The following is a 13493-nucleotide window of genomic DNA, read 5'->3' as shown; positions in this document are numbered from 1 at the left end:
CCAGGATTGGAGCATGGAATGGGTGGGGTCTGAGAAGGGTCTCAGCATGAGCAGCTTCATGTTTTAGGTGTACATGGAATGTTTACTGTGATAGAATCTATTCTGGGCCTTTAAATATAAAGGATTCCAGATCACACCAAATAAGTTCTCTGATCATGGTGGAAGTAAAGTAGAAATCAATGACAAAAAGGCATCTGAAAAATCCTCAAATACTTGCTAAATGACACACTTCTAAATAACCATGGATTAAAAAGAAACAAAAGTGATAACTACTTTGAAGTGAATGAAAATGAAAACATACCAAATATTTGGGTTGCAACCAAAGCAACAACTAAAGGAAAATTTATAGCACTAAATACCTATATTAGTAAAGAAGAAATATCTCACGTTAATGCCTTCACCTACCATCATAAAGAACCAGAAGAAGAAAATCAAAGTAAGCAGAATCAGGGAAATAGCAATCAAAACAGAAATCAATTAAATATAAAATAGAAAAGATAATAGGGAAAATCAGTGAAAGCAAAAGGTGTTTCTTTAAGGTCAATAAAATTGATAAACCTCTAGTCAGACAAAGGGAAAAAGGAGAAAAGACAAATGATGAGTATCAGGAGTGATAAAGGTGACATCACTAGAGTGTCTACAGATACTAAAACGGTATACTATGACCAACCTTATACCAACACCTTTAATAACCTAAGGGTACAGTTTTTGAAAAAAATTACCAAAGCTCACCAAAGTAGAGATAGATTATCCTAATAGCCCCATATGTATTTAAAAATTATATTTGTATTAAAAACTGCTTCTTTCACCCAGGGAAAAGTCTTCAGGCACAGGTGGCTTTATTAGTGAATTTTACTCAATAGTTAATGAAGAAACATTTAAGGGAGAAATAAAGCCAACTCTTCCAGAAAATTGAAAAGGAAGTAATATCCCCCAAATCATTCTATGAGGCCAGAATTACCCTAATAACAAAACTGGACAAAGACATCCAATGAAAAGAAAATTGCAGGCAAATATTCATCATGCACATAAGTGAAACATTCTAATAACATTTTAGCAAATTTTTAAAGCATAGAAAAAGCAATGGGGGTTTATCCCAGGAATGCAAAGTATCTTTTACATTCTAACATTAATCAATATAATTTACCATATTAACAGACTAAAAATGAAAAACAGTATCATCTTAGGATATGCAGTAAGAGCGTTTGTCAAAACCCAATACTCCTTCCAGATATAAACCTTTAAGAAACTAGTAATAGAGGGAAATGGGAAACTTCCTCAGATGAATGGCATCTAAGAAAAATCTAGAGCTAAGCTCATGTTTCATGGTGAAAGACTAAATGCTTTCTCCTAAGATCAGGAATGAAGCAAGGAAACCTGTTCTCACTTCTTCTATTCAGTATTTTACTGGAGGTGCCAACAAGTTCAATAAGGTCAGAAAGAAGTAAGAGGCATCAAAATTGGAAAGGAAGAAGTAAAACTATCTTTATTCTCAGTCACCATGTTCATCTCTGTAGAACATCCTATAGAGTCGAAACAAAGCTTAGAACTAATAGGAAGAGTACAGGATACAAGATTAAGGTGCAAAAATCAATTGCAGGCCAGGTGTGGTGACTCACCCTTTTAATCCCAGTGGCTTAGAAGGCTAAAGCAGGAGGATCACTTGAGCCCAGGAGTTGGAGACCAGTCTGGGCAACATAATCAAAAAATTAGCTGAGTAGGGTGGCACATGCCTATAGTCCTAGCCAATCAGGAGACTGAGGCAGAAGGATCACCCAAGTTTACACTGAACTATGATCATGCCTCCGCACTTCATCTTGGGCAGCGGAGTAAGACCCTGTCTCTGGGGAAAAAAAAAAATTGCGTATCTAGATACTAACAAACAATAATTAAAAATTGAAAAAATACTATTTTCAGTAGCTTTAGAAATGGAAATGTTAGGGGTTTATTGGACAAAGGTGTTCAAAGGTATTGCTAGGAGAAATTATTGAAGACATAAGAGATAAACCGTTCACAATTCTGAAGACGCAATATTACTAAGCTGTTAATTCTTCCCAGATTAATCGAAGGAGCCAGTGGACTCCCAGTAAAAAATCCCAGTGGCTTTTTGTAGACATTGGACAAGTAACACTACTCAATTCTGTGAGTTGAAGGCCCGGTTGTCAGGACAGTGTAGTGCTGGTGCTGGTGTTCAGAAGGTAGAACAGTAGGTCACAGCAGAAAGCCCAGAAACAGACCTCCACAGGTATGGTCAATTAATTTTCAACAGTGGTGCCTGTGTAATTTAGTGGGAAAAGCTATAGTTTTTTTCAGCAAATGGTGCTGGAACAATTGTATATCCAAGAGAAAAAACAAAACAAAACCCTTTCATTTATGCCTCCTATAATAAATAAAAATTAACTTATACTAGATCAGAAATCTCAATCCCAAACTCAAAAGTATACCTTCTAGGTGAAAACATGAGACATTATGACCTTGTGATTTTGCATTAGGCAAAGTTGTCTTATTTATAAGAAAATAAAGTTAAGTTTATTATTTTTAGCCATAAAATACACAAATTTATAAATTGGACTTCATCAAAGTCAAAAATTTCTACTTTTCAAAAGGCATTGTTGTGATTGTCCCTCTGGTTTGCTCTTGAGGCTTCTTTGGAGAGTGGTTATAAATTCTGGTCTTGCTTTCATGAGATTCTTCCTTACCCTGCTTAAGCACCTTGCTGGACCCCTGACCAGGTATCTCTCTCTGAGGAAGCTTATTTACACAGAAGATGCCTTGTGGCTCTTATCTGACTTGTGTTGAGTTTATTCCTCTCAAGATAACCAGCGTCTAGGAGAGCACTGGCTGGGAGGAGAGCTGGCCTAGAGACTAAGGAGGCAGCTCTATGGAACACATGGACCAACGGGAGCATTTCATTACCACAGATCCAGAGAGAACAGGGTGGCCTGCAGGACCAGTGTGAAGAGGGTGTTGTCTAGGACAGGCATGCTCAACTGGTGGGTGGGGAGCAAAAGAGTGAGCTAGAGACCTGTGGGCCATAGCCTTTCCTGGGGTTGAAGGCCATGTCCCTTAGGGAGGTCTTTCTAGAGGGTTTAGAGCCAGCAGGCACGAGCCCCGTGGAATCCCACAGTGACTGAGAGGCTGAGCTGGCCATGCTAACTGGGGGAATCCAGTGGGTTGTACACAGCTATCCTACGGAAGTGGTCCCTAGGAGGTGGTGGTACAATTCATATATCTGATCCACCATCTGGAAAACCAGGTGAGGCAGAAAATGGGAACTGTGTCTAGGGCGACCAAGCCCAGCTTCTGTCCTCTGCTGTGGGAGAGTCTAACTTACACTCAGAATGGACTCTAAAGCAATATCAAATTATAAGAAAATGGAAAGGCAAGCTATAGGTAGGAGAAAACACTTGCCAATCACATAAAATGCTTAAATGCAGTACTAAGGGAACATACTAAAATAATTTAAAATGGCTAAAAGATTTAACATCCATGGAAGCTAAGTGGCACACGAATAGATGCTCAACGTCACTCTTCCTTAAGGAAAGACAGATTAAAGCCACTGGTGCTACTGTATAACCAGTAGTGCTAAGTACTGGCAAGGATGGGGAGTGTCTCTTACGTACTGCTTAGGGGTATGTAAACTGTTACATTTGTCAAATTGTGAAATGGCAGAATTACTGGGAAAACATTTTGGCAATTAAACCAAAATCTTATTAAACATACACTTACCAACATTCCACTATTAGGTATTTATGTACATACCCAACAGTAATGGAAGCATAAATCTATCCAAACTTTCAATAGAAATATTTGCAGTAATTTATTTTGCCAGTGTCTGCGCGTATATGAATGGAGACACAAATTGTGGTGCATCCATATAGTGGAATACAAACCAACTATTGATACCCAGAATGGCATTGAGGAATCTCAGAAGAATTACGCTAAGAGGAGCCAGACCAAAAGTCATAAGTATACATACTATGTGACTCCATTACATAAGCTTTTAAAAGAAGCAAATTCTATGGTGTTGGAAGACAAATTAGTCGTGCAGAGAGGAGAGAGAGGAAGGAATTACAAATCGTCACCAGAGATCTTGGGGTGGACATATTCATCAGCTTGATTGTGGTGATTTCATGGGTATGTACATAGGTTAAAACATTTCCATTTGCACACTTACAATATGTACATTTTATTATATGTCCGTTATATCTCAATGCTGACTTTTTTGCCCCAAAAGAAAACAGCACCCCCTTTTGGAGCAAGATAACATTGTCCAGAGCCTAAATTACTTTTCAACCACAATGATCAGTATCCAGTAAAAAATTTTGAACCATGCTGAAAATAGGAAAAGTGAGTGAAAGATAAACAATAAAATGGAAGAAAAATACACCCAGAGATGATTTATACAATTGCATTACCAGACAAGAACTTTAAAATGAGGTTATTTTTCTTAAAGAGGAATAGATGGAAAATACATGAAAAGATAGAGAAGTACAAGTGAAATCATAATCTATAAAAAGAATCCAGTGTATATTCTAGAATTGAAATATAGGACCTGAAATTAACAATTTACTGGATGTGTTTAACAGAAGAAGGGACACAGCAGAAAGCTGCACGGTGTGCTGGGAGGCAGCTGGTGCAGTCTTGCTGCACTGGAGCAGAAGAGGAAGAAGAACCGCAGAACGCAGCAGGAGAGCAAGAGGCCCCGGGCAGAATCACAGGTCGGATGCTGTGTAACGCATGTCCAACCAGCAGCGGAAAGATGAAGGCATGGATGTTCCAAAGTGTAATGTTGGGGGCCTAACAGGGCCCCAGATGAACTCCTGCCCCTCCCCTTCCTCCTCTCCTCCTAGAGGTGCCTATGGCCTTCCCCAAGAGTTCCTCCGGAAAGACACTAGCCCACCAGAACCTCCCAGCAAGCCGTGGAATCTTCCTTCTCCTACACCCAGTATAAAAAGAGGCCTCTGCCCACCCTTGGTGTAGACATCACCTTTGCACTGTCCGGGTGAGTCTAGTCCTTTTCTCAATAAACCCGGTCTGAACCTGTCCACTCCCAGTCTCCTCTCCTGGTGCCACTGCACTGCCTTTCACATCTGAAGACAACCACACCCAGATTCATGGAACTGCCTACTCTGAAATGAACAAATAATGAAGTAAGCAAACAAGCAAAAAAATTTCTCACCCCTAGACACGTCATTGTTGAAACAAAGATAAACTCTTAAAAGCAGCCAGAGTTTGAATGTCCCATTGCTCTCACAGGACCCAGGCTGCATCTGGCACAGGCCTTGTGGGCCCGCGTCTCTGTTACTTGCACGGAGCCAAGTAGGATTGCTGCCTCCTGGCTTACGCAGAGCTTTGATGGATAGCTGGATCTACCAGTCTATTTTTTCTCTCCCCTTCCCCGTCTTTTCCTTTACTTCCTTTTCCTTTTTCCTTTCCTTCCTCCTTTCCTTCCCTTTCTTTTCTCCTTTCCCTTCCTCTTTTTCTCCCTTTTGTCTTTCCTTTCCTTCTTTCTCTCTTTCAGCAGAATCTTGCTGTGTCACCTGGGCTAGATTGTGCAAATGCATTTCCCACCCCTCATAGTAGAAGGGTTCTCAGAACAAATAGCCTCAGTGACAGGAAGATGTTAGGAGTTCCTGTGACCCTTGACCTTTCCAAATCTGGGCAAGGCATTGCCACACTCTTACACATTAGGCGGCCTGGTGAGTGGTAATCTTTGTTTGGTTTTAATTTACAAATCTATGATCACTGATGAGGCTGAGCAGCTTTCCATGTGCTTATTGGCCATTTGGATTTCCTCTCTGTCCTGTGCTTTTGTCAGTTTTCATCCATTTTTCTATTGACATCTATGTCATTTATAAGAGAGAGCAGTCACCCTGGCCCCAGATGTTTCCACTGCAATTTGGATGTTAGGAAAGTGTAGCAAAGTATACAAAATCTTTAGAGAAAGAATTTTCTCAGTGATACATTTTCAAACTCACGAGAACCAAGGGAAAGTGATTCTCACAAGCCTTCCTGAAAGAGCTCATGAATATGGGACTGAGGGAGGGAGGGGGAGATAGATCCAAGTGCACGGTGGCACAGGGCACGGTGGTGCAGGGCCAGGACATCAACCTTGCAGAGCTTCACAAGGCAGGAGAAGAGGGCAGAACAGGGTGAGCCACTGTGGACAGAGGGCAGGGAAGACAGCTCGTGCTCCTCCAGGCCGATTAACCAGTAAACAGGGATTTAAGAACACCTTGAGATTATCAGTAGAAGAACCAACAACAGCTGGAAAGCCACTCAGTTCTGGCGGAGGGAATAAAGGTGGCAGCCCCTTGTCCTCCCAGGGGAGCTGTCAGCTGTCACCAGTCTTGGACAAGGCCTTTTACACTCAGGGAGTCCACTACTCCCTGAAGTATTTACAGTGTTTCAGTTTAAAATAAGTAAAATGATAAAGGAATGTTTTCTTCCTCCCAGTTTCTCAGAGGCGAGAGGAGCAGTTCTCAGCACTTTCCATGGGGTGTGATGCGTAGCATCCTGAAAGGGGAGGATATGGCAGGTGCAGGACAAGGCAGGAGCCCTCCTGTCCCACATGCACAGAGACAACTGGGGACCTGCAGGTGTGTGGCAATGACTGTGAGCTCTGCAACAGTAGGAGAGAGTCTGATTTTCTTTGTTTATATTTTTACTCTTTGTACTTAAATATCTATCATTTTGAAGAGTTACTAAAACCACAAATCAAGAAGAGTTTTAAGAGTTAATAAAAGAATTATGTATATTGCTAATTCATTCTAACTCACAGTACTTCATATCATTTGATAACCTAAAACCTGAAGTGAAGTAACTCACCTGCCACTCAGGAGAACGGCAGAGCAGGAATGTTCTTGCACCATGGTTGCTCCTACAGAGGGAACACAGAATAACAGTCATCAATCTCAAGGCACCTCAAGATGACCTGTTCTCTGAAGGAGTGCCAAAGCCTGTCCCCTGCTTCCCCCCAGGAGCATCTTATCTGTGGGCACCAGAGAGGACAGGAAGGATGAGCCGTGACCTCTGCAGCTGCACCTGCTCTTACCTGAGGCTCTTCTAAGGCAGTTGTGGTGACAGTGCCCACTGCCTCAGCTAGTCGGTACAGGTGTGCCTTGGAAATAACACAGTGCTTAGAAATCATTAGTTTCTCCTCCTTTTAAAGATTGATATGTTTTCATAATCCAGTGCCTACTTCGGGAACATAATTCATTAGGACAACAACTAGATCTTGAAGTTTTGTCTGAGTTTTTTGTGTTTCCTTGCTGCCTGAATTCTACCAAGGAGTCTCTGGAACACAAGGCCACTGCCCTGCCTAGGCACGGGGGGAGGGGAGCCTGCATTCTTTCCCACGCAGCAGTAGGGGGTGCCCTGGGAGACTCATACCTATTCATAGGGTGGGGCCTTCCTCTGTGGTCACTTTGTGCCATTAAAGTGGGAGGTGGGTTTGACTGGGTCTGTCACACTCCAGATACCTTCAGCCTTTCCCAGCTGTGTTGCCAGAGTTTTGAAAATGTATTTCTGCTGCACTTGAGGATGCAGACTGTGCCAACAGGAAAAGTCAGAAGCCGCCTCAACAGGTCAAGCCTTGAAGTATAGGAAGGAAAGGGTAAAGATCTTTGAACAGATCAGAGCACAGGCTGGGTCAGTGCAGGGTTCTCACAGGGAGAGGGTATCAGTGTCAGGGCAGACAGAAGGGCATGGTCAGGGACATGGGGTACCCTGTGACCTGATGAGCAGTATCTGACGGGCTCCACAGTTGCTGATGGGCACTGAATTTCAGGTTATGGTGTTCTGTGAACTGCCCAAATTGGCAACAGTGAGGGGCAGAAGGGGTCAGTTGTTGCAGGCCTTTCCACGTCCACAGAGTGATGTGATGCTTCTCCCTTGCTTTTTGGTAGATGGACAGTGTCTCGCCCTCAGGGAGCAGGTGGGCTGGCAGGACAGGCGTCCCAGACCAGGAGAAGGAGATGCCCTCAGGTACTGTCGTCTGTCTCTGCTGGTGACTTGCCTGCCTGGCCCCATCCTGGTGCAGACGATGGCTCACCTGTGACCCTTGCCTGCCTACCCCGCTTTGCCCACTTGTGCCTGCCTGACCCTGACCTCAGCCAGACCGAGCCCTCCCTATTTCTACCCAACTGGGGGTGGGGGGTGTCAACCCTGAGTGCACCTGGCCCCCATTAACCTCTCACTGGGCTGTGTGGTGAGGGTCCTCGACAGAGGTGATGTTAATGCACCTCAGATGGCTTACCTGCTGCTTATCTGTTTATTTCCTTCAGAAGGGTAATTTGACCGGGTGCAGTGGCGCGTGCCTGTAGTCTCAGCTACTCGGGAGGCTGAGACAGGAGAATCGCTTGAGTCCAGGAGTTCTGGGCTGTAGTGCGCTATGCCCATCGGGTGTCCGCACTAAGTTCGGCATCAATATGGTGACCTCCCGGGAGCTGGGGACCACTAAGGAGGGGTGAACTGGCCCAGGTTGGAAATGGAGCAGGTCAAAGCTCCCATGCTGATCAGAAGGGTAATTTGTAGTGAATGAGAAAAAATGTTTTCTTCTTTAAATAACGTGATGTGAGTTATATGGTGATAGTTATTTTTCATCTGCACAAACTGCTAATAACTCACTAGCCACACGACAACCCTCACCAGGTCAGAAACACAGTGGAGGTAACGAGATTTTCAGAGTTGGTATTGATTTTAGGAGTGATTTTAAATTGGGCTGGAAGAACTGAATTTCTCTACAGATTGAACAGATTTGTTCAGCAACAGTAACCAAGCACATGATTCATCTGTGACCACACTGATGGGTCTGTCCCCAGAACCAGCTGTCCAGAGTTGACATCCTACCTGCAGAAAGTGAGGAGGTCATGAGCTCAGCAGATCCAGATCAAAGGAGAAGGGCGTGAATGTGAGAGTGTGTGTATGTGAGTGTGTGCACCTGGATGTGTACAAGCATGGCACGTGATATAAGTTGTGCATGTGTGAGTGTGTACACGTGTATGTGCACACATGTCTGTGGGTGTCCACCCACGTGCACATGTGTTTGTGCTTGTATCTGCTCGTGTGTGTGCACTTGAGTGTGTGTCTGCTTGTGTGGGGCACTCATGTGTGCACTTGGTGCTGTCAGGGTTGGCCTTATTGAGCAGGTGAGGGTTGAGGGCAGGTGCAGCAGGGAGCTGGGGGTGGAGAGCCGTCTAGGCAGAGGCAGGGCTGTCCCCAGCACTCATGATGGCAGAGCTGCTGAGTACACAGTTGGGTGGAGCAGCCTGGGGTCTGGGGAGAGAACTTGTGCCTGGTCACAGATCCATGGCAGTTTCTGCCGGGAAAGGGTGTAGACCTCAAGGGAGCGTCAGCGGAGGGAAGAGAATTGGGGATGAGACCAGGCACTCCTGCTGTGGCAGCTGAGTGAAGCAGAGGAACTGTGGTTGTGAGCCAGAGTGACCAGCGAGGGTCCAGGAGTGCCCTGGAGACACAAAAGCAGTGTGGACAGCCTCATCAGGGCACAAGGGATCATCTCAGTCCCTGTGGATCGGTTGAGAGGAGAGAGCTGGGAATTAGCCATAGGAGAGTTACCTGTAGTCTGGGACACTTTTGGATTTGGCAGGGGACAAAAGTGAACATGGGGTATGTGACAGAGGGCAGCAGCATGGGGCAGCTAGGACTGACAGAGGAAAACGAGCAGCAGGGCAGGGAGCCAGAGGAGGCTGGGTAGGCCTTGAGAAGCGCAGGGTGCTTGGTGGAGGCACAGGCTGGAGCATAGGCAGTGTCTAGGTGGTGGTGGCAGTGCACAGATGGTGGAAGTCCCTCTCTGGCTGGCGGTCAGCCCAGCGTGGGAATGGCATGAAATACAGAAGTCTGTATGCACAGACTACAATAAAAGGTGACTTCCTGTGATTGACTTAAGGTTTCTACAGGAGAGTTTGGAAGATTTGGGAGTGTGACCAGACCAGGTAGTGGGCTTGAGCACTGGTGTGTGTTTGGCCTGCAAGTGTCTGCTGTGTGTATCGAGTGAATTGTGTCCTCCTCCAATCATGCACAGCTATGGGGGGGTCTAGGTGTGGAATTGGCAGAGGGTGACATTTTAATGGGGTTGTGGCTTTCACCAAGCATGGAGGAGGAAGCAGTGGGATAAGAGAGCCAAACATGAAGGCAAAGAGCAGGTGACAGTGGTGCACGGTGTGATCTGGGCAGAGTGACAGCAGAGACAATCTGGAGGGAAGTGCTGGGACTGCAGAAAGGGCAGATGGCCATATGAGACTTTCCACTTGGTGGCAGTCATGTTAATCTCTAGCATTGTAGAATACAACTAAGAATTTTTTAAAAGTACAACTACCTTTTTTTTCCATTTTATTTATTTATTTTTATTGTTAAATCATAGCTGTGTACATTAGTGCAATCAAGGAGTACAATGTGCTGGTTTCATATACAATCTGAAATATTCTCATCAAGCTGTTCAACGTAGCCTTCATGGCATTTTCTTAGTTACTGTATGTAGATATTTGTACTCTGCGTTTAGTTAAGTTTTGCCTGTATCCATTCTAAGATGCACCGCAGGTGTGGCCCCACCCATTACCCTCCCTCCACCCTAACCTCCCCCCTCCCTTCCCCTTCCTTGGCCCTTTCCCCATATTCTTGTGCTATATAGTTGGGTTATAGCCTTCATGTGAAAGCTATAAATTAGCTTCATAGTAGGGCTGAGTACATTGGATACTTTTTCTTCCATTCCTGAGATACTTTGCTAAGAAGAATATGTTCCAGCTCTATCCATGTAAACAAACAACTACCTTTTTGAGAACAGTACTTGGTTTCCATGGTAACTGACAATCTTTTCACTGCACTGGAAGTGTTAGGTCATGGCATGGAGTAATTATAGACAACAGAGAAATTGCAGGGTGAGTGTTAAACACACACAGAGTGGCTGTGTGGTTAGGTCCTGCCCCTGCCAGGGAGAATGCAGGTCGTTTCCGGCTCAGCCGTACACAGGAGCCAGCCTGGGGCCCAGTCACCAGCCCCAGAGCAGCCTCGCTTGCTCCAGCCATGTAAGGGTGCGTCCTGCTTCTCCTCCCCTCCTTACCTGACCTCACCTGGCCATGTGCCTGTAGGCCAGGCTGCAGGTGCTGAGACTCATCTCATCAACCACGACTTTAAAAAGGGTGTTTCTGGACAGTGAGTGGGAAGCTTATCTACTGCCTCTGAAAAGAAAATATAAGTTTGTTTTTTAAAGATAGTACATATCTTCTGATGATTGTAACAGGATGGTCATCTGATGACTCCCTGAACCAGAATCCTTGGAAGACAAATTGTAAAACGGCAGCAATAGAAATTCATGACCTGCAAGGAGATGGGTAACTGCAGTTCGAGGACCAGATGTTTTGATTATTAATAGACACACATGGTTTGTGGAATCAAAACATCACAGATGACATGCAGAGAGGTGTAGTATAGGTGAGAGTGGGGTGCTCAGCTGAGGGCCAGTGAGGAGCTGGGGATGGCTGATGGGCAGCGTTATCCAGAGGAGCAGTTTCAGATGGATCCCTGCACCAAAATGTCATAAAGCTCTAGTGCTGTGTGTACCTGGCTTCCTCTGAGGAGGAGGATGTAACCCTTGGGCCCAAACAGCTGGGAAGTATGTCAAGGATAGCTACCAACTCCAGAGAGGGCCAGAGCATGCTCACCAAAGATAATCTGGCATGTGCAGTCCCACCCTCCCCAAGGCTCAGGCTGAGGTGCCAGCACTGCTTCTCCTTGAGAGCTCTCTTTGGATCTCCAGGCCAAGCCAGAGGTCCCTAGCAGGTCCACACACAGACACCAGGTTGGGTGACTCACTGGTCCTCAGCGTGAGTCAGCTTAGGACGCAGGACTGCATGCCCTGAGCCTGAGGGGCAGCTTCCCAGTGCTGACTGCATCAATCTTCTATGGAGTGAAACTGACGTCTCCTTTGTAGATAGGAACCATCAAGGTTGAGGTGGGACACGTGCTCAGTTCCTGCTGTGTAGTCAGTGCCTTGGGCCTGGCCAGCACTGACAGGGGCATGTCCAGAGAGACATGGTTGGCCCTGTCTTTGAGGCCCCTTCCTGAAACATTGCACCCCACCCGACGCAGCACAGCTGCCTCCCACCTTCAGGGCTCTGTGGCCTGCCCTGGTCACCTACTGGTCCTCTGTGCTGTGCCAAGGTACACCTGTGTCCTCACTGAGACTGGGCAAGATGGCCTCCCACCTGGGCCATGTGTCTGGCTGCACCTGGCCATAGCCTAGGAGGACAGCTGTCTTTCTCTGACCTCATTTGTTTGGGCCCTGATGCCCAAGGACTGATTCTCCCTTTACTCCAGCTTTTGTCATCTGGGGGTGGTGGTGGTGGGGTGGTGGTGTTGAGCATGGAGTTTCTACCCCGGACTCCAGCACCCAACATCTACCCAACTACAGTCACCCTTTCTTGCTGCACACCCACTCTGACCCTGGAATGTTCTCTTGCCATGCATAAGTGCTTCCTGCATATATTCTGCTTTTGTCTGTGGTTTGCTTTTGGGAGGCCCTTCAGGGCTTCTCTGGCAGAGGCCTTGGTACAGTGCTGAACTTTCCTGCCCCCTTCCTCCTGTCAGTGGCTCTACAGCTAGGCGTTTACTTTCTGGTCATGCAGAGGGTGACTGGCTAGAGGCAGAGGCCTCAGCAGAACGAGGGCTGGGGGTGAGCCGAGACCAAGTCTTCTGTGGTCAGGATGATCTTTCAGATCATAGCTCTGATGGTTCGCCTGCCTTCACTTTTCTCCTCTTGGTTTTCTGGCAGTTGCAGAAACCAAAAATAAATAAGTAGGATTTAATCAAGCTAAAAAGCTTCTGCACAGCTAAGGGTACCACAACTAAAGCAAACAGCCTTTGGAATGGGAGAAGATTTTTGCATGTTATGAAACTGACAAAGGGCTAATAACTAGAATCTTCAGAGAATTCAATCAACAAGAAAAGAACAAACCTCATTTATAAGTGGGCAAGAGACTTGAGCAGAAACTTTTCTGAAAATGACAGACAAATGGCCAGCAAACACACACACAAAATGTTCCTCATCCCTAATCATCAGAGAAACGCAAATCAAAACTACTCTGAGATATCACCTAACTCCAGTAAGAAAAATCCACATCACAAAGTCCCAAAGCTGCAGATGCTGGTATGGATGTGGAGAGAAAGAAACACTTATATAGTGCTGGTGGGATTGCAAACTCATAAAACCTTTATGGAAAGAAGTATGGAGAATTCTTAAAAATTAGAGCTAAAAGTCGACTTTTCATTTGATTCTGCAATACCATTACTAGGTATCTACCCAGAAGAACAAAAATCATTTACTACAAAGACATTTGTACTAGCATGTTTATTGCTGCTTAATTCACAGTTGCCAAATTGTGGATGCAAAGCAAATGTCCATCAACCCATGAATGGATTAACAAACTGTGCCAGGCTTGGTGCTCGTAGCTCAATGGTTAGGGCACCGGCTGCAT

The 13493-nt window shown here is 45.4% G+C and overlaps 1 protein-coding gene across 5 annotated transcripts in view; it reads left to right on the top strand.

Moving 5' to 3' along the window:
* Window positions 1–13493, top strand: part of PCBP3 (poly(rC) binding protein 3) — a 273796-nt gene that overhangs the window by 154784 nt on the left and 105519 nt on the right. For 2 of the 5 annotated variants that reach the window (XM_053565890.1, XM_053565889.1), the window contains one exon: window positions 7911–7989. The exons of the other annotated variants lie outside the window; for them this stretch is intronic. The gene's annotated coding sequence lies outside the window, so the exon portion shown is untranslated. The remainder of the gene's footprint in view (window positions 1–7910; window positions 7990–13493) is intronic. 5 annotated transcript variants of the gene reach the window in all.

The sequence above is a fragment of the Nycticebus coucang genome, chromosome 16 (assembly GCF_027406575.1).
Source record: "Nycticebus coucang isolate mNycCou1 chromosome 16, mNycCou1.pri, whole genome shotgun sequence".
NCBI classification, from domain to species: domain Eukaryota; kingdom Metazoa; phylum Chordata; class Mammalia; order Primates; family Lorisidae; genus Nycticebus; species Nycticebus coucang.
This window is presented reverse-complemented; position numbering and strand designations above follow the sequence as displayed.